At 43.4% G+C, this 27,435-nt stretch overlaps 1 protein-coding gene across 6 annotated transcripts in view; it reads left to right on the top strand.

Moving 5' to 3' along the window:
• The window catches only part of LOC134359998 (histone-lysine N-methyltransferase EHMT1-like), a 202,045-nt gene that overhangs the window by 69,921 nt on the left and 104,689 nt on the right, over positions 1-27,435 (top strand). The gene's annotated exons all lie outside the window — the stretch shown is intronic.

Here is a 27,435-nt window from a genome sequence, read left to right as displayed (position 1 = left end):
AACTGGAACACCTGGATGAAACATATGTGGTCGCAGGGAGAATGTACAATCTCCTTACACGGCAGTGGCATTGATTATTTGGTAAACTGTATATGTTTGAATTCCTTACTTGCAAGGTCAATCGCCATTCAGAAGTGTTGTTAACAATCAGTCAAAACTTCCAGCTGACAACCGATGATATTTTGAAGTTAGTAAGTAAAGCAGATGTCCCTTTGTTGTTGGGAGTATTTCACATCTTTCTATTATTACTATATCACTTGTCTCTGCACGCCCCTCTGAGTAAAGGAGCCTATGTTCTTCTAGGTTGATTATACTCTCCAATAGGCATTCTCACCTATCTGTCTGCAATGGGCAAGGTTGATTCCAGTGGTCTCAGTTCAAAGGTTTCCCTTGTCTGGATTTGACCACACAGCACTACAGTTATCATTGCCTGGATGTTGTCTTTAACCCTTGCCTCACTGTAACTTCAACAATGGCACTTTGTTTAACTGGCAGTATTCGGGATTCCCATATGAAAGTGGATGTCCTGGAATTACTTAGCACTTCCCTGTGCTCTGTCATTGGAAACCAGCAGTGGAGCATGAGCCTGTAACATTTCCCATGCACTAATTCTGGGTAGTTTGCCCATTGAGCCTGTGCCAGAGAGAATTGGTAGAGGAGAAGCTGGGATATAAATTAATGTGGCAAGGGAGAGTTTTGAGGAATATGAATGTATTAATGTATTTTCAATTTTATAGTTAATTGAGATTGGTTAAATATTTTAATTGGCTTTGAGTTAAATTTTTAGTTTTAACATTCCTTTATTTTAATTGGTTTGCAAATGTCTTTGAATGTTTCTGAATGCTAAGGATTTCAAAAACAGTCTAAGCCTTTGACAGGTTTGATAGCCAATTAAACATGGGGATATAACTCAACCAGCAAAATATCACCTGTTTGTTGGTTCTTTCTGGGCACTCACTTTCATTTGACCAAAAGTTATTATCTCCAGATTACTTCAGAAAAGTGACCAATAGTTGTTTGCTTGTTTTTTTTAAATAAAACATTAAAATTTTCACTATTCCATTTATTTTTGTAGAATTCTCTGACTTTTCCAAATAATAATAAAGTTGCCATGAAGTTTAATAGTGAAAACATTGAAAATCATAAGACTGAACAACTTTGCCTCAGATTTATTGTAAATGATCTTGGTGCTTAAAAAGCTCTTATTATTTTTGGTGACAAACACTATTAAAGATATTAAATTTTTATATGCTATCCTCCTCTGGAAATCACTATTTAAATGAGCAGTATATTTAAATGAAGTCCTGGGTATAACTCTAAACTGCAACCGGTGATGAGGCTCTGATTGGGGACTTCCAGAGTTTTGGGGAAAGTGGAGTTATCCCTTAGTCATTCATTGCTCCCAGGGTCGCTCTGACCTGGAACAGTAGCACCTGCAAGGGTTCCTGCTCAGAATATGAGCGAAGGCCAACGGCAGATCCGGCAGGTTCAGTAACTGAACTTATGACGGAGAAGGCAGATGAGCTAGGACCTCAGATGTCAATGGTTATAGTACAGGCGGATGAACATTTGGGAAGAGAAATGGCGATTTCTTTAGTTTGCCCAGCGGTAGGCAAGAGCAAACCACCGTTGCTAGATACTAGGTTTCCTAGAATCTATTTGCTAAGAAAACCATGGTTAAACTCACAAAATGTATCACACAACAACAGCGTCAAGAGGATCTTCAAGACAATTCTGAAGATGCTTTGCTTGGTAGGGTTGATTCTGGTCAGCAGGGGATCCCCGACCGTCATCAAGTTACTGCTCATAAAATTCAAATAACACAAAAGAAGATTATTGCCACTTGGCATGTAAGAACCCTGTATCAAGGAGGAAGATTAGACAATGTAATAAATGAAATGGAAAGTCTAAAGATTAACATCATGGGAATTAGTGAAGTTCGTTAGAATAGAAATAAAACACTAATTTATTCTTGTGGAACATCCCGTACTAATGGAGTAGAAATTCTTACGGATGAAAACATGGCAAAAAGTGTTTTAGGATTTTGGGCAATATCAGAAAGAGTGCTCTTTGTTAGATTCAGAGGACAACCATTTGATTTAGCAATTATACAGGTATATGCACCAACAACAGATGGAACAAATGAGGATATAGATATATGCTTTGAAGAGCTTGAACAAGAAAAGAATGGATGCAAATCTCAAGATATTGTTATTGTCATGGGAGATCTAAATGCTAAAGTAGGACAAGGTGCTGATGGAAATACCATACGAAAATTTGGACTAAGGGAAAGAAATGAAAGAGGTGAGAAATGGGTAGAATGGTGCAAGATGAATAATCAGGTCATTATGAATACCTACTTTAAAAACCATCCAAGATGCTTGTGCACCTGGAAAAGTCCAGGTGATAACACAAGAAATCAAATTGACCAAAGATTTAGAAACTCAGTGACTCAATGCAAAACATACCCAGGTGCAGACTGTAATAGTGACCATAACCCAGTAGTATGTCATGTAAAAGTAAAACTTAAAAAAACTAAAGAAGCAAAAACCTGAACAATCCCTTGACTACTTGCAATTAATTAAAGAAGAAAACTTAAGACAAAAATTTACAATTGAAGTAAGGAATAGGTTTCAAAGTCCAGAAATAGAATCTGTTGAATAGAATCAAAAATCTAATGGAAGAAAGGAGACGGAAGAAAGCAAATCCTATAGAATATAAATTCTTGGATAAAAAAGTTAAGAGCTGATGTCAAAAAGCCAAAGAAGAATGGTTAAACCAGGAATGTGAGCAAATAGAAAGAATTCCTATTACTGATCCAAAAAGGTTACATCAACAAATCAAGAACATCACTGGTAAAAAGCTCCTCTGTTCTTCAGGTGGATGTTTGAAAGCAAAGGACAGTACCATTATCATGGGAAAAAAGATGAGTTTATGAACAGATGGATTGAGTATATTCAGGAATTGTTTGAAGACGAATGAGGTGAAAAACCAGAAATTAAGAAAAACATTGAAGGTCCAAGTATTTTAAAATCTGAAGTTCGTAATGCAATAAGTAAGATGAAGAAAGGAAAGGCAACAGGTCCTGATTAATTCGTAATAGAACAAACTATTGCTCTTGAAGATTATGGAATTGAAAAACTTCCTGATTTAATCAATGACGTTTGTGACACTGGAATAATACCAGAAGAGATGAAAAAAATCAGTATTTATCACTCTTCCTAAGAAACCTGGAGCAATAGAATGTGAATTACATAGGACCATAAGTTTAATGAGTCATATCACCAAGATACTTCTAAGAATTTTGATGACGAGCTAAAAGTAAAATACAAGCTGAAATAGTTAAAGAACAATGTGGTTTTGTGAAAGACAAAGGTACAAGAAACGCAATATTGATGTTAAGGATACTATCAGAATGAGCTATTCAAGTGCAAAAAGATTTATTTGTTTGTTTTATCGACTACACAAAAACATTTGATAAAGTGAAGCACAATAAGTTATTTGAAATATTACAGAAAGCTCTAGATCTAGATTTTAAAGGCCTCCGCCCGATCAGAAATCTGTACTGGGAACAAACTGCTGCTGTAAGAATAGATGGAGAAGTGAGTCAGTTTACGAAAATCAAGGGAGGTGTTAGACAAGGGTGTGTTTTCTCCCCTGATTTATTTAATGTATACAGTGAAACAATATTACAAAAAATAAGAGATATCTTGAGAATCAAAGTTGGCGGTGAAAACATCAATAATTTCAGATATGCAGATGACACTGTGTTAATTGCAAGTACGGAGGAAAAACTACAAAACTTAATTGATGTAATTGTTGAAGAAAGTGCAAAAATGGGTCTGTCTATCAATTGCAAAAAGACAGAATGTATGGTGATATCCAGAAAGAAGGAGAATCCTATCTGCAGGCTGAGAATAAACGGGGAAGACATAAAACAAGTACAGAACTTTTGCTACTTAGGAAAAGTTGGCAGGTGCGACATGGACATCAAAAGAAGAATAGGGATGGCAAAAGACATCTTTACGAGAATGAAGAGTATACTGACCAGTACTAAACTAGGCATGACAACCCGCCTGAGAGTACTGAAATGTTATGTTTATCCAGTTATGTTATATGGCTCAGAATGTTGGACAATATCTAGTAACATGAGGAATCGAATTGAAGCAGCAGAGATGTGGTTTTTGAGGAAGATGCAAAGAATATCATTGTCAAAATGAATATCTAACGACGATGTCATGAACAGAGCAAACACAGAACGAGAAATAATGTATGAGATCATGAAAAGGCAACGTAATTTCATTGGACATGTGATTAGGAGAGAGGAGTTAGAATGCACGGTAATTATGGGAAAGATTGAAGGGAAGAATTCAAGAGGAAGACAAAGACAAATGATGATGGAGACAGCAGCCAGAGAACTGGAAATGTATACCAATGAATTGATCCATTAACCTGAAACAGGAGTGTGTGGCCATGGCAGTCAAAGCTCAAACTGGGCATGGCACCTGATATGATGATGATATTTAAATGAGGCTTTTCATTCCAGGACGAAGGAGATGTCATCCTTTTTTAAAGAAAGGGGCTTCCCTTCCTCCATCATCAACTCTGCCTTCAAACGCATCTCTCCCATTTCACGCACATCTGCTGTCACCCCATCCTCCCGCCACCCCACTAGGGATAGGGTTCCTCTTGTCCTCACCTACCACCCTACCAGCCTCCGTGTCCAACATATAATTCTCCGTAACTTCTGCCATCTCCAATGGGATCCCACCACGAAGCTCGTCTTTCCCTCTTCCCCCCCCCCCCACTTTCTGCTTTCTGCAGGGATCACTCCCTACGTGACTCCCTTGTCCATTCGTCCCCCCAATCCCTTCCCACTGATCTCCCTCCTGGCACTTATCCTTGTAAACGGAACAAGTGCTACACCTGTCCTTACACTTCCTCCCTCACCACCATTCAGGGCTCCAGACACTTCACCTGTGAGTCTGCTGGTGTGATATACTGTGTCCGGTGCTCCTGGTGTGGCCTTCTATGTATTGGTGAGACCCTTCGCAGATTGGGAGACCGCTTTGCTGAACACCTACGCTGTGTCCGCCAGAGAAAGCAGGATCTCCCAGTGGCCACACATTTTAATTCCACTCCCATTCCCATTCCTATATGTCAATCCATGGCCTCTCCTACTGTCGCAATGAAGCCACACTCAGGTTAGAGGAACAACACCTTATGTTCTGTCTGGGTAGCCTCCAACCTGATGACATGAACATTGATTTCTCTAACTCTGTTAATGCCCCTCCTGCCCTTCTTACCCCACCCCTTATTTATTTATTTATTTATTTATCTCTCCCTCTCCCTCTCCCTCTCCCCCTCCCCCTCCCCCTCCCCCTCTCCCCCTCCCCTCCCTCTCCCCCTCCCCTCCCTCTCCCCCTCCCCCCTCCCTCTCCCCCTCCCCCTCCCCCTCTCCCCCTCCCCCCTCCCCCTCCCCCTCTCCCCCCCTCTCCCCCTCTCCCTCTCCCCCTCTCCCTCTCCCTGTCCCTCTCATAATAACTCCTTGCCTGTTCTCCATCTTCCTCTGGTACTCCCCTCCCCCTTTCTTCCAAGGCCTTCCGTCCCATGATACTCCCCCTTCTCCAGCCTTGTATCCCTTTTGCCAATCAACTCCCAGCTCTTGGCTTCATCACTCCCCCTCCTGACTTCTCCTATCATTTCAGGTCTCTCCCTCCCCCTCCCTCTTTCAAATTTCTTACTATTTCTTTTTTCCGTTAGTCCTGATGAAGGGGCTCGACCCGAAATGTCGATTGTACTTCTTCCTATAGATGCTGCGTTCCACCAGCATTTTGTGTGTGTTGGTTGAGTATATAATTTTTGATCATTTCATCTCACTTTGAAAGATCTGTTGGAGGCATATCTGGAGGAACTCAGCAGGTTGGGCAGCATCCGTGGAGACGATCAGTTGACGTTTCGGGCCAGAACCCTTCGTCAGGACAGTCCTGACGAAGGGTTCCGGCCCAAAACGTCAACTGATCGTTTCCACGGACGCTGCCCGACCTGCTGAGTTCCTCCAGCGTGTTGTGAGTGTTGCTTTGACCCCAGCATCTTCAGATTATTTTGTGTTGGAGGCATATTATTGTCGGTGAGCAGTAGTCCTACTAGCTGACGGTGTAGTGGCATCAGCACTGGACTTCAAGGCAGATGGTCCTGAGTTCAAACCCAGCTGGGTCCCAACTTGGGTAGCAACAGTATTTGCGCAGAAGAAGGGCCTACTTCTGTATCTTGCCATGAAAACTCTTATCGACCCTGTGGTCCATGAGGTTGTGAAGAGTCAACCTCGACTTAACAACTGAAGAACAACAATCCTATTAGATTAATTTATTTAGTTACATACCTATGATAATTTGGCAAGTTCACAAGTTCTGATTGTCATACTAGCTCTTTAAGGTTGCCTTCAAGGAAAGAAAAACTGCAGCATTGTTGTAAATCTGCAAAGAAAAAGCTTGAAATAGTAATGCTACTTGTTGGAAAGAAAGAAACCAGTTAATATTTCAGGTCTTCTTTAGCCTACTCCATGATGAGGTGATGTTACATGTGAACAACTTAAAATGATTGATTCAAGGAATAGAGGAAAAGAAAAACAGAAACAAGAAATGGAACTACCTTTGAAATTAGTTGGACCACATGGGCATTTAGATTTTAGAAGGAGAGATGAGAGGTTAAATAATCAAATCATACAGGTAGAAGGAGAAGCAGTAACATATGACAAGGCCTTTGGTGGAAGGACCAAGAACAAAATGACAGCAGTGGTACAGATCATGCTGTAAATATTCATTAGAATTAGGTACTCAGAAGGATAGTGTTTGTTTTGTAATGCCTGTGTCATTTGAGGAAAGGCTGCAACCTCTTGTGTAATTATCTAGTTTATAGTAAGTGCTCACTTGAGTAATTTGTACCTTTACATCCTATTAAGTGAAAATTCATTTTCCCAAATTTGCCCATTATCCTAAATCTATGCCCTTTTTAATTATACTCCCATAATTTTGTGCATCACAGTTAAATCTTTTCCTAAGCGTTCTTTGTTCTGAAGCAGAGAATTACATAACTGCAGTTATCAGTTCTAGAGATGTGCTTATAAGTATTTTCTCTGATTGCATCCTTCCTGAAATGTGATCTCCCAATAAGCGCCCTTCATTAAAAAGGGTACATGAGCAGTGAAATATGGGATTCATCGAAAGTGGCCAGGTTGAGAAACTAAAGAAACAAAAGGCAGGAGGAACTCAGCAAGTCAGGCAGCATCAATGGAAATGAATAAACAGTTGATATTTTGGGCCGAGACCATACATCAGGAAGCGGAAAGGAAGGGGGAAGATGCCAGAATTGGAAGGTGGTGAGAAGGGAAGGAGGACAAGCTAGAAGGTGATAGGTGAAGCCAGGTGGATTGGGAGCAGGAATGAACTAAGAAACTGGGAGATGATAGGTGGAAAAGGCAAAGGGCTGGAGAAGAAGGAATCTGATAGGAGAGGGGAGGGAGAAAGGGCATCAGGGAGGTGATAGGCAGGTGAGGAGAAGAGGTAAGAGGCCAGAATAAGGAATTGAGTGGGAAGGGAGAAGTATAGCCGAAAATGGAGAAGTTGATGTTCATGCCATCAGGTTGGAGGCTACCTAGACGGAATATAAGGTGTTGCTCCTCTGACTTGAGAGTGGACTTGGGGCAGAAGAGAAGACCATGGACCAACATTCCAGAAAGGGAATGGGGGATAGGAATTAAAATGGCTGGCCAGCGTGAAATTCCACTTTTTGCGGATGGAGCAGATGTGCTCAACAAAGTGGACCCCCAGTCTGCGTCTCGTCTGACCAATGGGAGCACAGGGAGCAATGGATATAGTAGAAAACTTGAACAGATTTGCAGATGAAGTGTTCACCAGGAAGGACTCTTTGAGGCCCTGAATGGAGATGAGAGAGGAGGTGAACGGGTAGGTGCAGCACTTCTGCCACTGGCAGGAGTAAGTGCCAGGAGGGATCGATCATTACGGAAAACAGAGAGTGGATGGGAGATGTGTTGATGGTAGGATCCTGTTGAAAATGGTACAAGTTGCAGAGAATAATGTGTTTGGTGTGGAGATTCATGGGGTGGTAGGTGAGGACAAGAGGATTTCTATTCCTGTTAAGGCAGCAGGATGTGAAGGGAAACCCCATTCTTTGAAGGAGGAAGACATCTCTGATATCCTGGAAAAGAAAGTCTCATCTTGGGAACAGATGTGCTGGAAATGAAGGAATTGAGAAAAGGGAGAGAGGTGTCAGAAATGGACACAGTAAATATAAGAAATTAGTTTAAACTAAAGTATATAGGATCCTGGGCTGAGAGAACAAAAATAAGGAAGCTGATGATGAACCTTTATGAAATATTACACTCAGTGGCTGCTTTATTGGGTACACTTGTTCACCTGCTCATGAATGCAAGTATCTAATCAGCCAGTTATGTGGCAGCAGTTCAGTGCATAAAAGCATGTGAACATTGTCATGAGGTTCAGTTGTTTTTCAGACCAAACATCAGAATGGGGAAGAAGTGTGATCTAAGTGACTTTGTGGAATAACTGTTCATGCCAGATGAGGTGGTTTGAGTATCTTAGAAACTGCTGATCTCCTTGGATTTTCACACACAACAGTCACAACAGTTTACAGAGAATGGTGCGAAAAACAAAATATCTCCAGTGAGTGGCAGTTCTGTGGGCAAAAATGCCTTGTTAATGAGAAAGGTTAGAGGGGCCGACTGGTTCAAGCTGGCTGGAAGCCACAGTAACTTATATAACCACACATTATAACAGTGGTATGCGGAAGAGCGTCTTTGAACGCAGAACACGTCGAATCTTGAAGAATGGGCTACAGTACCAGATGTACTTGAAGATACAGAAATGCACTCAGTGGCTACTTTATTAGATACCTCCTGTTGTTCTGACAATTGGAGTTTTATCCAACAAAATGCTAGTGGAACTCAGCAAGCTGAGCAGCATTGTGGGTAAAAAGGAATTGTTGACATTTCAGGTTTCATTGTTTCTGAGTTTAAATGTTTCAGAGACAAGCATCATCTCTTCTGTATCTGGGGTTTTATCCAATTTGGTGTACAACATTTCAGCAAAGAAATATTGGCTTTAGAAATGGAGCTGAAGAGATTTCTTAAATGGTGCTAGAGGTGAATCATTTTGTCTATTTTATGAAGTTTCAGAATGATTTCCTTACTTTTATATTTTCAGTACATTTATGAAGCCCTAGATCCCATTGACTTTTTTAACTAGTTATTTGGATAGACTGGAGAAGCTGGGGATTTTATCCTTGGGACAGAGCAATTGCAAAGGAACCTGCCTTGCCTCTATATCCTGTTTGATCTTCTAAAACACAAGCACTACAGTCACCATTCTCTGCCAGGAACAAGAGCTGCAGTGAAGATCCGAAGTCATTGTTGAGGGCAAGAAAATTGTACAATGCCTAGTGGAAGAATGAAGTGCTATTTCTGAATTTACACTGAATTTAATGGCATGATGTGAAAAGGTGTAGATTTCATTACTTCGTGAGTGGTATGGTGAACTTACAATCAACTGATTATTCAGGATTGCATTTAACAACAGAATGTAAGTGGATGTCAAATAATCACATCCATTTTTGGTATTCCTCAGTGTAGTATCACTTGGTTAGAGGACATACAAATAAATTGCTGCCTTGCACTATGGGCATAGGGGGTGTGGTTGGCTCCCAGTAAAACTTCACAAATCACTGCTAGAGTTGTGTGCTTGAATGTTTGAGAGTGTTTGAATGTGAGTTATGCAGTTTGCAAATGTCTGGGGAGATGTTGAGCAACAGCTTGTGCTTTCCTACAGAGAGGAAAAAGCAGCTTGTATGCAAATTGCATGCCATTTCTGTGTTAAACAAGGCATTTGCCAAGAGTTTGATAATGTAAGAGAATTGCATTGAAGTAGAATGTTTCTTTTAAACTGGGGTTCTATGGGGAGATATGAGTGATAAAGAAATTGTATATTTTTTAATCGTTCACAATTAATTTGGGCAACAAGAAGGTGTTGCAGTAAACATTTCCAAGGTGTTAGTTTTTAAAAGGAGGAAGGGAGCTTAATTTGTCATTCAGTGATAGCACCAAACCTAATCAACTGGGAATTTTGCATTGTTTGCTGTTCTGTTTCCAGCGCTCTAATCTCATCTGTATTTGAAATGCACCTTTTTGCTTTCAAAATGTTTAGGAACATCCTGAGGGAATGAGATGTGCTATATGAATATTGATACAAGCCTGGGATGTTTTATTTGCTAATAATGATGAGAAAAATATGAAATTAAATAAAACATTTAAAAAACTAATTTTGTGTTTCATTTGCTATTTTTAACAACATAAAGCAAAACTATAGAAGGAACGGGTAGAGGAAATATTGAATGTTTAACAGTTACTTGGACAGATTCATGGATAGAAAAGGATTATTGGGTTATGGGGACAAATACGGGCAAATAGGACTGGCTAGATTGGATTTTAGGTTGGCATGGACCAGTTGAGCCAAAAGACTTGTTTTTGTGCTGTATGTCTCTTATGACAATAACAGAACAATAACCTTCAAGAACAGGCCATCCAGCACAGTGTTTGTGCTAATCATGAATGCCAATCCAAACTAATCCCATCTGTCTGCACATGGTCTATTTCCGTTCATTCCCTGCCCGTGTATTTCTCAATGCCTTTTTAAATGTTGACGTAATATCTGCTCCACCACTTCCCCTGGCAACATGTTCCAGGCATTTAAAATTGCCTCATAAATCTCTGCCTCACCTTAGAGTTATGTCCTGTAGAATTTGACATTTCCACCAAGGGAAAAAGACTACCTTATCTATGCCTCAGGTAATTTTATATATTTCTGCCAGGTTGCCCCTTAGCCCCAAATATTCCAAAGAAAACGATCCAATTTTGTCTAACTTCTTCTAACTAACATCCTCTTAACCCAAGCAGCATTCTGGTGAATCTCTTGTGTTCCCACTTCAAAGCCTCCACATAACTTCCTACAATGTGGCAACTGAAACTGCACACACTACACCAGTCATTCCTGGGTATTGTTCTGAGTGGGGGATAATTACGTATAATCTCAGACCTTTTGAAACTTACTACATTTACACATAGGAAGAAGTATACAGCATGTAACAGGCCCTACAGCTCACTTCATTCATGCTGACCAAAGTGCCCACCTGAGGTAGTCCTGTTTGCCTGCATTTCACTGATACCTCTTTAAGCCTTCCCTATCCATACATCTTTCCAATGTCTTTTATAGAACATAGAATAGCACAGTACAGTACAGGCCCTTTGGCCCACAATGTTGTGCCGACCCTCAAACACTGCCTCCCATACAAGCCCCCACCTTAAATTCCTCCATATACCTGTCACTAGTGTATCTGCCTCCACCACTGACAGTGCATTCCACGCACCAACCACTCTGAGTAAAAAACCTTCCTCTAATATCCCCCTTGAACTTCCCACCCCTTACCTTAAAGCCATGTCCTCTTGTATTGAGCAGTGGTGCCCTGGGGAAGAGGCGCTGGCTATCCACTCTATCTAATCCTCTTATTATCTTGTACACCTCTATCATGTCTCCTCTCATCCTCCTTCTCTCCAAAGAGTAAAGCCCTAGCTCCTTTGATCTCTGATCATAATGCATACTTTCTAAACCAGGCAGCATCCTGGTAAATCTCCTCTGTACCCTTTCCAATGCTTCCACATCCTTCCTATAGTGAGGTGACCAGAACTGGACACAGTACTCCAAGTGTGGCCTAACCAGAGTTTTATAGAGCTGCATTATTACATCGCGACTCTTAAACTCTATCCCTTGACTTATGAAAGCTAACACCCCATAAGCTTTCTTAACTACCCTATCCACCTGTGAGGCAACTTTTAGGAATCTGTGGACATGTACCCCGAGATCCCTCTGTTCCTCCACACTACCAAGTATCCTGCCATTTACTTTGTACTCTGCCTTGGAGTTTGTCCTTCCAAAGTGTACCACCTCACACTTCTCCGGGTTGAACTCCATCTGCCACTTCTCAGCCCACTTCTGCATCCTATCAATGTCTCTCTGCAATCTTTGACAATCCTCTACACTATCTACAACATCATCAACCCTTGTGTCGTCTGCAAACTTGCCAACCCACCCTTCTACCCCCACATCCAGGTCGTTAATAAAAATCACGAAAAATAGAGGTCCCAGAACAGATCCTTGTGGGACACCACTAGTCACAATCCTCCAATCTGAATGTACTCCCTCCACCACCACACTCTGCCTTCTTCAGGCAAGCCAATTCTGAATCCACCTGGCCAAACTTCCCTGGATCCCATGCCTTCTCACTTTAATAAGCCTACCGTGTGGAACCTTGTCAAATGCCTTACTAAAATCCATATAGATCACATCCACTGCACTACCCTCATCTATATGCCTGGTCACCTCCTCAAAGAACTCTCTATCAGGCTTGTTAGATACGATCTGCCCTTCACAAAGCCATGCTGACTGTCCCTGATCAGACCATGATTCTCTAAATGCCTATAGATCCTATCTCTAAGAATCTTTTCCAACAGCTTTCCCACCACAGACGCAAGGCTCACTGGTCTATAATTACCTGGACTATCCCTACTACCTTTTTTGAACAAGGGGACAACATTCGCCTCCCTCCAATCCTCCGGTACCATTCCCGTGGACAACGAGGACATAAAGATCCTAGTCAGAGGCTCAGCAATCTCTTCTCTCGCCTCGTGGAGCAGCCTGGGGAATATTCCGTCAGGCCCTAGGGACTTATCTGTCCTAACGTATTTTAACAACTCTAACACCTCCTCTCCCTTAATATCAACATGCTCCAGAACATCAACCTCACTCATATTGTCCTCACCATCATCAAGTTCCCTCTCATTGGTGAATACCGAAGAGAAGTATTCATTGAGGACCTCACTCACTTCCACAGCCTCCAGGCACATCTTCCCACCTTTATCTCTAATCGGTTCTACGTTCACTCTTGTCATCCTTTTTTTCTTCACATAATTGAAGAATGCCTTGGGGTTTTCCTTTACCCTACTCGCCAAGGCCTTCTCATGCCCCCTTCTTGCTCTTCTCTGCCCCTTCTTAAGCTCCTTTCTTGCTTCCCTATATTCCTCAATAGACCCATCTGATCCTTGCTTCCTAAACCTCATGTATGCTGCCTTCTTCCACCTGACTAGATTTTCCACCTCACTTGTCACCCATGGTTCCTTCACCCTACCATTCTTTATCTTCCTCACTGGGACAAATTTATCCCTTACATCCCGCAAGAGATCTCTAAACATCGACCACATGTCCATAGTACATTTCCCTGCAAAAACATCATCCCAATTCACACCAGCAAGTTCTAGCCTTATAGCCTCATAATTTGCCTTTTCCCAATTAAAAATTTTCCTGTCCTCTCTGACTCTATCCTTTTCCATGATAATGCTAAAGGCCAGGGAGCGGTGGTCACTGTCCCCCAGATGCTCACCCACTGAGAGATCTGTGACCTGACCGGGTTCATTACCTAGTACTAGATCTAGTATGGCATTCCCCCTGGTCGGCCTGTCTACATTACTGTGACAGGAATCTGTCCTGGACACACTTAACAAACTCTGCCCCATCTAAACCCTTGGAACTAATCAGGTGCCAGTGCCAATCAATATTAGGGAAGTTAAAGTCACCCATGATAACAACCCTGTTATTTTTGCACCTTTCCAAAATCTGCCTCCCAGTCTGCTCCTCGGTATCTCTGCTGCTACCAGGGGGCCTATAGAACACTCCCAATAGAGTAACTGCTCCCTTCCTGTTCCTGACTTCCACCCATATTGACTCAAAAGAGGATCCTGCTACATTACCCACCCTTTCTGTAGCTGTAATAGTATCCCTGACCAGTAATGCCACCCCTCCTCCCCTTTTTCCACCCTCTCTATCCCTCTTAAAGCACTGAAATCCAGGAATATTGAGAATCCATTCCTGCCCTGGTGCCAGCCAAGTCTCTGTAATGGCCACTACATCATAATTCCATGTATGTATCCAAGCTCTCAGTTCATCACCTTTGTTCCTGATGCTTCTTGCATTGAGGTACACACATTTCAGCCCTTCTACCTTACTGTCTTTACACCATTTATTCTGCTTCTCTTTCCTCAAAGCCTCTCTGTATGTTAGATCTGGCTTTACTCCATGCACTTCTTTCACTGCTCTATCGCTCTGGGTCCCATCCCCCTCGCAAATTAGTTTAAACCCTCCCGAACTATGCTAACAAACCTACCTGCAAGGACATTGCTCCCCCTCGAGTTCAGGTGCAACCCATCCAATCTGTACAGGTCCCACTTTCCCCAGAAGAGATCCCAATGATCTAAAAATCTAAAACCCTGCTCCCTGCACCAACTCCTCAGCCACGCATTCAACTGCCATCTCCTCCAATTCTTACCATCACTGTCACATAGCACTGGCAGCAATCCTGAGAACGCCACCCTTGAGGTCCTGTTCTTCAGCCTTCTGCCTAGTTCCCGAAACTCACACTTCAGGACCTTATCCCTCTTCCTGCCTATGTCGTTGGTCCCAACATGTATCATGACTTCTGGTTGCTTTCACTCTCATACCAGGATGTCGTGCACCCGGTCAGAGACATCCCGGACCCTGGCACCCGGGAGGCAACAAACCATGTGGGTGTCCTTCTCACGTCCACAAAATCTCCTGTCTGCTCCCCTGACTATAGAGTCTCCAATGACGACAGCTCTCCTCTTCTCCGTCCCACTCTTCTGCACCACAGGGTCAGACTCAGTGCCGGAGGCCAGGCCACCATGGCTCACACCTGGTCAGTCGTCCCCACCAACAGTACCCAGGACGGTAAACTTATTATTCAGGGGAATGGCTACAGGGGTGTTCTGCACTACCTGTCTGCTCACCTTCGCTTTCCCCCCTCTGACTGTCACCCAACGAAATGACCTGCTTCCGACAGCCTAGGTGTGACTACCTCCCTGTAGCTCTCATCTATGACTGCCTCATTCTCCCTTATGAGTTGAAGGTCATCCAGCTCTTTCTCCAGATTCCTTACATGGTCTTCCAGATCACCCAGCGGTATGCACTTCTGGCAGATGTGACTCTGCGGGAGAGGGGAGTTCCCCCAAGACTGCCACATCTCACATGAGAGGCACATCACCGTCTCAGGAGACATTGTAAAAACTAACTGCGAGCTAGCTTGTCCTCCGCCTCTTCTCGTCAAAGCCTCAAAGCTCCACTCCTTCACTGGCCCACTCACGCACTGGCCGCTTTGCTTGAGCTATCCTCTATTTATCTGTTTGAACTTCTCAAAATGTTTGGTCACCTGACCTCGACTGCCCAATCAGCTGCTTCCTGCTGAGTCTGAGCTATTCAAATCTTGATTGTCTAATCAACGGCTTTCTGCTGATCTATTCAAATCTTGATTGACTTGATTGCACAGACCAACTGCCAAAACTGCCAGAATCTCTCGAGTCAAAGCCTCAAAGCTCCACTCCTTCACTGGCCCACTTATGCACTGGCTGCTTTCTGCTTTAAATGAAATTGCAATTGTATTTGCTATCCTTTTGCAGCATTGTGTAGAAAAAATTGCACAAGGGAATGAGGATAGGAATTGAAATGGTTGGCCACCGGGAAATTTTGCTTTTTGTGGATGGAGCTGAGGTGCTCAACAGAGCTGTCTCCCAATCTACATCGGATCCCACCTACGTAGAGGAGGCCACACAGGAGCACTGGATACATTAGTTGAGCCTCAACAGATTCGCATGAGAAGAGTTGCCTCACCTGGAAGGACTGTTTGGGGCCTGATTGGAAATGAGAGAGGATGTGAGTGTAGCACTTCTGCCACACGCAGAGATGAATGCCACGAGGGACGAATAGACAAGGGAATCGTGGAGGGCATGATCCCTGTAGAAGGTGGAAAGTGTGGGTGGGGGGGGGGAGGCTTGGTAGAGATGTGTTTGGTGGTAGAATCTCATTGAAGATAGTAGAGATTGTGGAGAATGATGTGTTGAATACAGAGTGGTAGATAAGGACAGGAGGAACTCTGTCCCTGTTAAGGTGACAGGAAGATGCAGTGAGTGTGGATGTTCAGGAAATTGAGGAGATGTGAATGAGAGCAGCATCAGTTGTGGAGGAAGCAAAAACACATTTTTTGAAGAAGGAGGACATCTTTAATGTCCTGAAATGGATAGTGTTACCCTGGGAACAGTTGTGCCGGTGATGAAGGAACTGAGAAAGTGAATGACATTTTTACAGGTGAGAAGAGGTATAGTCAAAATAGCCTTGGGAGTTGATGGCTTTATTAAAGAGATCAGTAGACCGTTTGTCTCCCATGATGGAGACAGAGATCAAGAAAGGATCAAGAGATGTCAGAAATAGACCAAGTGAATTTAAGGGCAGGGTGGAAGTTGGATGCAAAGTTCTTGAAATTGATGAGCTCAGCATAGGTGCATAAATCAGCACCAATGCAGTTGTCAGGGTTGCACAGAGATTTAGGGAGCATTACCAGGGAAGGCTTGGAGCATGGACTGTTCATGTGGCCAGTGAAAAGGCAGTCATAGCTGGGGCCCAGGCGGGCAACCATTGCAACACCTTGAGGTTGGAGAAGTGGGAGGAGCTGAAGAGAAATTGTTGAGCGTGAGAATGGTGGTGATGGAGGGGAACTGGCTGAGTCTGTTGTCAAGAAGGGAGCAGAGAGCTATAAGGCCTTCTTGACAGGAATAGAATTGTATAGGGACTGGACATCCATATTGAAAATGAGGTGATCGGGCCAGGGAATTGAATGTTGTTGAGAAGGTTGAGAACATGTAAAGGGACATGGATATAGGTGGGAAGGGACTGAACCAAGAGGGATAAAATGGAGTGAAGATATGCAGGCACAAGTTCAGTGGGGCAGGAGCAGGGAGGAACAATAGGCCTACCTGTACAGTTAGGTTTGTGGATATTAAGTAGGAGGTTGAAATGAGCAGTGTGGGGTAAGGGAACTATGAGTTTAGTGGCTGTGGATGACAGATCTCCAGAGTTGATGAGGATGGTGATGGTGTCAGAGACAATTTTCTGATGGCTCTGAGTGGGGTCCTCTTCAAGGGGACAAGTAAGAGAAGGTGTCTGAGTGTTGTCGCCTGGCCTCAGCAAAGTAGAGATCAGTCTACTACACAACTACAGTAGCCCCTTTGTATGCGGGTTTGATGCTGAGTTTGGGATCGGTGTGGAGAGAGTAGAGGAGAGGAGAATGCTGGTTGAGCCTGGGGTGAACATGGATATCCGGGTAATAGAGGAGATGCAGGTGAGGGCAGCATCAATGCTGGAGGAAGGGAAACCCCGTTCTTTGAAGAAGGAGGACAGCTCTGATGTCCTGTAAAGCCTCATCCTAGGAACAGATGCAATGAAGATGAAGGAACTGAGAAAAAGGAATGGCATTTTTACAGGAGACAGGTTTAGAAAGAGATATAGTCAAGGTAGCATGGAAATCAGTGGATTACAGGTATCAGTAGACATTTTGTCTCCATTGCTAGAGACAGAGATCAAGAAAGAGAGATGTCTTCCTGTACAGCGACCTGACCTAGCTGCTCCAGACCATGGTCTGGCTGTCTTCAACTCTGGTTTGGATGGCCTTGGATACCTCCAGACCGTGGATCCCACTGTCGCCAACTCTGGTTCCAACGACCCCAGATTCCTTCAGATCACAAATTACGCAGCTCCCAATACTGGCTCCAGCCCCGACCTTGGCTGGCCTCACCTCCAGGTCGAGACTTTACTCACTACCGCTGCACCCTTGGACTCCCCTTGCCCCTTCACTTCTCCTCAACTACTCAGGCACCCCAATCATCTCTGGGTCCTTGAAACCTCCATCTTCCTCCCATCCTATTTTCCCTGAACACTCCTACCATTCTCTCTCCTCTAATGCCACCATCTTTTTTCCGCTCCCCCCCCCCACCCCAATCATTGCCATGTCTTCACCATTCCCTCCGACCTTCCCTTCTCTGAGGCAGAACGTTCTGTCTTCAGCAAGGGCTTTTGTCCCCCTTCATCCACACCTCAGTGAGTTTCATACCCACTCTTCTACGTCACCTCCGTGTCCGAGCCTACTTCTTTGGCAAAGATTCCCCTCCCAATGACCCACTGCTCCCAATTGCAACCCTCTTCCTCTTGGAAACCTTGCTCTGGGTCTCTGCCTGCTCTGGATCTGTTTATCTCTAATTGTTGACAAGACCAAATGGCTCAACTTCAGTATTCCTCCCTCCTCTTCTTCCTCGGAACAAACTGGCTTCCACTCTCTCCACACCAATCCCAAACTCACAATCAAACCACAGACAAAGGCGGTGCTGTTATAGTGTGGTGGACAGACCTGTACCTTGCTGCCAGACGACAACTCTCAGACACCTCTTACTTGACTCTTGAAGAGGACCCCACTCAGGAACATTTAAAATTGGCTCCGACGTCATCAGCAACCTCATCAACTCTGGAGATCTCCACAGCACCAATCTCATTGTTCCCTTACCCCACACTGCTCATTTCGTCCACCTCCTAAGATCCATAAACTTAACTTACCGGGTAGGCCTATTGTTCCTCCCTGCTCCTGCCCCACTGAACTCATGCTCGCATGCCTTGATTCCATTTTATCCCTCTTGGTTCAGTCCCTTCCCACCTGTATCTGTAACGCTTCATGTTCTTGATCTCCACAACAATGTTTATTTCCCTGGCCCTGATTGCCTCATTTTCAGTATGGATGTCCAGTCCCTATACATGTCTTTCCCCCATCAAGGGGGCCTTAAAGCTCTCTTCTTCTTTATTGAAAACAGACTAACTAGTTCCCCTCCACTACCCACCTTCCTCTATCCTTACTGATCCTTACCCTCAACAGTTCCTCTTTTGGCTCTACCCACTTACTCTAAACTCAAGATGTATCCATGGGAGCACACATGGGCCCCAGCTATGCCTGTCTTTTCGCTGGCTATGTGGAACAGTACATGTTCCAAAGCAACACATACAAAATGCTGGAGGAACTCAGCAGGGCAGGCAGCATCTATGGAAACGAGTAAACAGTTAACGTTTTGGGCTGAGACCCTTCATTAGAACTTCCAAGCCTTCCCTGGTAATGCTCCCCAATGCTTTCTGTGCTACATTGAAGACTGTATTGGTGCTTGCTGCTTTATGCACACATGCTGAGCTTGTCAATTACATCAACATTGCCTTTAACTTCCACACTACTCTTAAGTTCATTTGGTCCATTTCTGGCACCTCTCTCCCTTTCCCAATCTGTCTTGGCCCTTTCTCGATCTGTCTTGGCCTGAAACGTCGACTTTTTATTCATTTGCATAGATGCTGTCTGACTTGCTGAGTTCCTCCAGCAATTTTTGTATTGCTCTGGATTTCCCGCATCTGCAGGATCTATTCTCTTTCTGGTCTTTCAGTAGGCCTGGTACTTCTGGTGTTTTGTACGAGAGAAAAGTTTGCATTTATTAAGATGAAGCAAGAGGATAATCAACAATAAACTACTTCCTGTTTGGATATCCTGTGTAAATAGCAGGTACTCGTGAGTTAGACATGGGACAGGACGCCACAGTGGCATAATGTTAGTGTGATGCTGTTATAGTTCAATGAGTCAGAGTTCAATCCTGGCATCCTCTGTAAGGAGTTTGTACATCCTTCCCATGGAATATGTGGTTTCTCTCCGGGTGCTCAGGTTCCTCCCACATTCCAAAGATGTACTGGTTGGTAAGTTAATTGATCAATATAAGTTGCCTGGTATTCAGGCTTGGGTTAAATCAAGGATTGCTGGTGGCGCAGCTCATATGGCCTATTCTGTGCTTTATCTCTAAATAAACTAAATAGTTCATCCTGGTTCTAGTGAATTTCTGAACAGTTCAAGAATGTTCAAGTAGGGCCTTCTGACTGATGTCTTTGACTTGATCTGTCTGGGCTAGATTTTAAACTAATTGCTTTTATTGAACAAAAAAAATTTCATTGTCTTCTATTATCATCAGTGCTGTTTGACTATTGTATTTGTGTTGATGGTGTCAGAGACCACTCTCAATTGTTCCAAAATTTTAGTATTTGCCATTTTACAAAAAATGTTGGCTGTCGGAACATCATATGAATGACGAAGGTTCATTGAGATATTTGAAACAAATTTGTTTAGTTTCTGGAAGAAACAAATCTGACAATAAAGTTGAAATATATAAACCATGGTGCAAACTATTAATTGGATTGTCATCACTATAGTTCCTTTTTTGCAGCAGTCAAAACGCAGACTAAAACTGCATTTTGTCAAATGTGATAGAGATGAAAATGAAACCCTTGGTTCAGATAAAGGAGACTTCAGGGCAGTAGTACAAATTGTGGATAATTACCAGTCACCAAATCAACACAATTAGATTAGATTAGATTATGAGGACACGCAGTCCTCTTTTATTGTCATTTAGTAATGCATGCATTAAGAAATGATACAATATTCTTCCGGTGTGATATCACAGAAACACAGGACAGACCAAGACTCAAACAAAAACCATAAAATTATAACACATAGTTACAACAGTGCAACAATACCATAACTTGATGAAGAACAGGCCATGGCACAGTAAAAAACTTCAAAGTCTCTCAAAGGTCCCACATCTCACGCAGACGAGAGAAGAAAGAAAGCTCTCCCTGCCATGCCCAACCACAGTTCAACTCTGAGTCGTCCAAAAACTTCGAGCTCTGATCTGCCCTCCGACACCGAGTACCGAGCACCATCTCTGCCGAACGCTTCGACCTCAGCCTCGGTCGCCAGCAGCAGGCAAAGCCGGGGATTTTGGGGCCTTCGCTCTGGAGATTCTCGATCACACAGTAGCAGCGGCATCGAACCGGGCATTTCAGAAATTTCTCCAGATGTTCCTCTGCTTCTCACGTCTGTCTCCATCAAATCAGAATTGTGCATGGCGTCCTACTTACAAATACAATATCATTTCACCAGAGGGCTGCGTGCGCTGCGTCGCGTTGCCATCTTCTCCTCCCACAATCAATAATCATTGAAATATGCAGTTAAATAGATTTTTCAGTAGTAGTATTCTCCTTTGTTATTGTTGCCAGCAATGTGTGGCTCATGATGGCTCAACTAGTAGAACTGCTGCCTTATGGATGCAGTGACCTGGTTTAAATCCTGACCTTTTGTCCTGTGTCTATGAAAGTTTCACTTTCTCCCAATGATTTCTTCATGTTGTTTCCTTCCATATTCTCAGGTAGTCATGCAGCACATAAACGGACCTTTTGCTCCAACTGATCCATGCTGAGCAATATTACTATCTGAGCTAGTCCTGTTTGCCTATGCTTGGCCCATATCCTTCTAAACCTTTTCTGTTATTTGGTCTTGAAGTTGCCTATCTTGTGTGAATGATAGAATATATGGAATTTGATGGGAATATGGGGAGAGTAAAGGGGATTAATGTACAGTTATCATAAATGGATGCTTGATTACTTCTGTGGCGCCATTAAGAAGGCAACTTGCAAGTAGCTCCAATAGATATCGTCAAATATTCATTTTTTTTACTGCTACAGTTGAATTCCACAACTACAGCCACAGACAATACAGTAAGTGACCTGGTTTTAAGGTGATTAAAAATCTATTGCTACTCAATGTTGACAAATCTTGGACGGTCTCTGGTTTCTAGTGCAGTTCCCATTTAAGACAGCACTGGTTTAAAAATTTGCTTAAGGAGAGTTCCAGATAGCATTGCTGTCTATTCTGCTGGCAAACGTATGGTCTCTGGAGAATAAAATCTTAAGACCTCAGAGAAAGATTGCTGAACCAGAGGGACATTAGGACCTGTTGTGTTTTATGTTTCACGGAGTCTTGGATAAACCCCACAATTCCAGATGCAGCAATACAGCTTACTGGCTTCACAATTCATCGCCAAGATCGGACTGAGTCTTTCGAAGGCAGAGGAGGTGGAGTATGCTTTATGATCAGCTCCTTGTGGTGTACAAATGTGGCAATCCTGCTCACCCAACCTGGAACATCTCGTAATCAAGTCCATTTTATCTGCCGTGAGGGGTATCAGCCGTCATCTTGGTAGAGGGTTCATTCACCTCAGGGCTGTGTCAAACAAACTGAGCAATGTAGTCAACAGGCATGAAACTCTGAAGCTACCTTCATCATTTTGGGGGATTTTAACCAGGCCAGCTTGAAAAAGTCTCTTAACCAGAGGAGCAAACACACTGGACCACTGTATTCCTACCATCAAGAGCACTTATTGTGACATCCCAAGGCCACACTTTGGAAAGTCTGATCATCTGGCTGTACTTCTACCTCCTGAGTATAGGCAGAGACTGAAGACCACCGCACTGGCAGTGAGAACCAAGAAGGTATGGGCAAGGGAGTCCCAGGTGAGCTTACAGGACTGCTTTGAGTGGTGGACTGGACTGTATTCAGGGATTAATCCTTGAGTCCAGATGAGTGTGTGCCTACGAGACCATACTGTACGTACGGGAATCAAAAGCCGAAGGTGAACCAGGAGTTTCATAATCCGCTGGCATTCAAGTCTAGTGATCCAGGACTGTACAAGAGGGCCAGGTATGATTTGTGGAGGGCTATCTTGAGCAAACAAACAATTCTAAACGAGGCTAGGGGTGTAATCGGATGCACGTCAACTCTGGCAGGGTTTACAGTCCATACCCTTCCTACAGAACAAAACCTAACATCATGAATGGCAGCGATGCTTCACTCCCAGATGAGCTCAGCTTTTTATGCACACTTTGAAAGGGAGAATAAAAGTACAGCAGTGAGGATCCCTGCAGCACCTGGTGACCCTGTGATCTCGATGTCCTGGAGGCTGACATAAGATTGCCTTTCAAGATGGTGAACTTGCGCAAGGTGGCAGGCCCGGATGGATCACCTGCTGTGGCTCTGAAAACTTGTGCCAACCAACTAGTGGGTGTGTTCAACTATAGTTGGAAGTTTCTACCTGCCTCAAAAAGGCAGCAATCATACCAGTGCCCAATAAGAGCAGGGTGAGCTATGGTGATGAAATGCTTTGAGAGGTTGGTTATGGCTGAAATCAACTCCTGTCTCAGCAAGGACTTGGACCCACTGCAGTTTGCCTATCGCCACATTGTGTCTACAGTGGATGCTATCATCTGGACAGCACTCATATTTATGTCAGGCAGCTGTTTATTATCTACAGCGCAATCATTCCTACAGGTTTGATCAAAAAGCTCCAAAACCTGGGTCTCTGTACCACAGTCTGTGCGAATCTGAAATAACATCTCTACCTTGCCGATAATCAACTCTGATGCACCTCAAGAATGTGCGCTTAGCCCAATGCTCTACTCTCTACACCCATGACTAGGCACAGCTCAAATGCCATCTGTAAACTTGCTGATGACACAACTGTAGTTGACGTAATTCCAGATGGCGTTGCAGCAACAACCTTGCACTCAGCATCAGTGAGACGAAAGAATTGATTGTAGACTTCAGAAAAGGGTAAAGCAAGAATATTTCATTGGCGTTTGAGGAGATTTATGTCACCAAAGACGCTCACACATTTCTACAGATGTACCATGGCAAGCATTCTAACTGACTCCATCACCATTTGGTGTCGGGGTGGACACTGCACAGGATTGAAATAAGCTACAGAGTAAACTCTTGTCAGCTCCATCATGGGTACTAGCCTTCCCAGCATCCAGGACATCTTCAAGGAGCAATGCCTCAAAAAGGTAGCATCCATCATTAAGAATCCCCATCACCCAGGGCATGCCCTCTTCTCATTGCTACCTTCAGGGGGAGGTACAGGAGCCTGAAGGTACCCACTCAATGATTCAGGAACCAGCTTCTTTCCTTCTGCCATCTGATTTGTGAATGGACATTGAACCCTTGAATACTACTTCACTACTTTTTGCACTAATGTTAAACCTGATTCTGATTGATGGTTGATACAGACCTGGCAGAAGGCTGTGCTTCTGTGTTGAACAAATTTAACTTATGTGATTAAGATCAGCTTATTCTATAGTACTGAGCACCAGAATATTCAGAGTAAGTGAAATAGGATCTAGTGCATTCCTGCGTATATGATGAATAAATTCTTCTTGGGCTTCTAGCCGGGTAGTGGTATCAATCTTAACTGACTTTTTGATGACAAACTCTGCCATCTTCATCAGAGATGATGCCTAGGCATGTCTAGCCTGGTGGTATATATACCTCTGTCATCCATCCCTCCTGATTGATTAGTCTTCATCCAATCAGGCTTCCACTGTTTCACCTTGTTTCCAATTGAACTCCAGTTCTTAGTTAGAGCGAGACCTTTGTCCTTGTTAATATTCTTTTTCTCTAGTTTTAGAGACTGACGATGGTGGCTATACACCCTGTCCTCGTTATATGCGTCTTTAGACAATGCGGATTCACAGTTATGTGTTGAACCTATTTCTACCAACTTATCCTTATGAGTCCAAAACTCACAGTTATGCGAGGCTGTTGGGACGAGAAGCACCGCTTTCCCGCTAATACAAGTCACATGTGCACGCCTCACAGTCTCACTCCCGCCAGTCTCACATTGGTTTTGTCAGCGTGTGGATGTGCGATCTTGCGCTCTTAAACTTTTGTTGTTATTACCTACAGTGCACTGATTTTGTGCCTGAAATATTTAACTATGCCTCCTAAGCGTCCTATGTCAAGTCCTGGGCCATCAGCCAAGCGACAGAGAACCGCTTTAACTCTTGAAAAAAAGTTGGAAATTATAAACAGGGCTGAGTCAGGTGAAGGTAACACAGCTATAGGACGCTACTTCGGCCTGGATGAGTCCATGATCAGAAGCATAAAGAAAAATGCTGAGAAAATAAAAAGTGCAGTGATTGATTCATCACAAGTGTCTTCAAAGATTGTTACCAAAGTGTGTAACCCGATTATGACAAAAATGGAGAGAATGTTGAGTTTTTACATTGAGCATGAAACAAAGAGAAAACAACACTCAGTTCATCTTCTCTGATCATCTTCATGTGAAAGCTTTGAAAATTTATGGTCGCTTTTGTTCAGAGTCTAGTGAGGAAGTGTCAAGTGATATTGTTAGCTTTAATGCAAGTCGGGGATGGTTTCGGATCTCCCCCTCCACCTCCCACTTTCAAATCTCTTACTAGCTCTTCTTTCAGTTAGTCCTGACAAAGGGTCTTGGCCCAAAATGTCGACTGTACCTCTTCCTAGAGATGCTGCCTTGCCTGCTGTGTTCACCACAACTTTTATGTGTGTTGATGGTTTTCTAAGTTTGTTAATTGTCATAGGCTTCACAACTTAGCTGTGTGTGGTGAGCAAGCTAGTGCTGACCACGAAGCTGCTGAATGCTACCCTTTGCAGTTGTGGGCTATGATAGCTGAGTTAGGCATCACACCAAAGCAGATATTTAATGCAGATGAGACCGGGCTTTTTTGGAAGCGTATGCGGAAACGCACTGACATAAGTAAGGATGAAAAGACTGCATCAGGTTTCAAGGCAGCAAAAGATAGGTTGACTCTGCTTATGTGTTCCAATGCCGAAGGAGACTGTAAGATGAAGCCTCTCTTAGTTTACCATTCACTAAACCCCCGTGCTCTTGAGGGTTTGAGTAAGAATATGCTTCCTGTCCACTGGGCAGCTAACAAGAAAGCATGGGTCACTGGTCAAATCTTTGAAGATTGGTTTGCTAATCATTTTGCTGTTGAGGCTGAATGCTACTGCTGGGAACAGAATCTGGCCTTTAAAGTTCTTTTGTTGCTTGACAATGTGCCAGCCCATCCTAAACATTTGGACAGCATTCATCCTCACATAACAGTGCATTTCCTGCTGCCTAACAACATTGCTGATTCAACCACTCGACCAAGGTGTGATATCCACATTCAGGACGTATTTTTTACGGCGAACTATCTCTCAGATGCTGCAAGCAACAGAGGATTTTGAAAATCCCGGGAGTTTACCAATGGTGAGGAATGGTGGAAGTCCTTCAACATCAGACATGCCATCAACAATATTGATGAATCCTGGAAAGAGGTCAGGTCTTCCACTCTCAATGGAGCGTGGAAATCAATTTGGACAGAGTGTGTGCACACCCTCAAGGGGTTTCCTGCCTTCACTGCAGCTGTCCAGGATTGTGTGGCCCTGGGCCGTAAAATTGGTGGGGAAGGATTCTCAGATCTTGAGACTGCTGGCGTGGTAGAACTCCTGGATTCTCATGATGAAGAAATAAGTGTGGATGACCTTCTGCGTTTAACTCAGACTGAAGGTGATAACAACGATGAAGAAGAAAGTGTCGAGTTGCAGGTGAAGGATTTACGGTGAAGCAACTGGCAGAATTTTTTAAGGCTGCGGAACACTTAGCACAAATGGCGATGGACATGGACCCAAGTTTAGAACGGAGTCAGCATTTCAGTTGTTTCCTGCCGTCAATCCTTCTTCCCTACAAGCAAATTTATGCTGAAAAACAAAATGCTGCCAAGCAAACAACCCTCACCACTTTCTTCAAACCAGTGTCATCTCCTGCTGCTGGCAGTTCTATGAGTCTTCCTTCACCCTTGCTGTCCTTGATCATCCTGACGACCCACAGCCATCCACCTCATCCATGTAAAGCTGCCCGACACCACTGCACGACCACTCCTCTCCCGGAGCCAACACACCTGCCACTGTTGGTGAGTACTGCACACCCTAGTATGTTAACTTTCTATGGTTTATTACGTTGAATATTACCTTAAATTGATGAAATATAATATGAATGTTGCCTTGTGCTACTGCTTTTGTGTCGTATTGGTATGAAAATGTGAATAGATTACAGATAAAACATATTTAGGAAGCCCTCCAGAATGCATCCCTATTTTCTCCATTTAACTAATTATTCACATTATGCGTTTTCCATACTATGCGTCGACTGCGAAGAACGTATCCCCTGCATATAACAAGGATAGGGTGTATATACCAGCGGACTAGACATGTCTAGGCATCATCCCTGATTAAGATGCCGGAGTTTGTCATTGAAATGTCGGATTAAAATCAATACCTTTACTGGGCTGGAAGCCCGAGAAGAGTTTATTCTTCATTTAAAAAAAGTCGTGAAATTTGTTGTTTTGTGGAATTGTATGGTGCAGGCATAATAAATAACTACAAGTTACAAATTAGGTAAATAGTGTGAAAGAGCAATAGCAAGATAGCGGTTATATACCAGAGTCTGATGGTAGAGGAGAAGAAGCTGTTCATAAAATGGTGACTTTGGGTCTTCAGGCTCCTGTACCACCTCTCTGATAGTACTGATGAGAAGATGACATGCCGTAGATGGTGTGGGTCCTATATAAGACAATAGACAATAGGTGCAGGAGTAGGCCATTTGGCCCTTCGAGCCAGCACGGCCATTCACTGTGATCATGTCTGATCATCCACAATCAGTATCCAGTTCCTGCCTTATCCCCA

Source organism: Mobula hypostoma, chromosome 21, assembly GCF_963921235.1.
Source record: "Mobula hypostoma chromosome 21, sMobHyp1.1, whole genome shotgun sequence".
NCBI lineage: Eukaryota > Metazoa > Chordata > Chondrichthyes > Myliobatiformes > Myliobatidae > Mobula > Mobula hypostoma.
The sequence above is the reverse complement of the archived record's forward strand: the minus strand, read 5'-3'. Positions and strand labels throughout refer to the sequence as shown.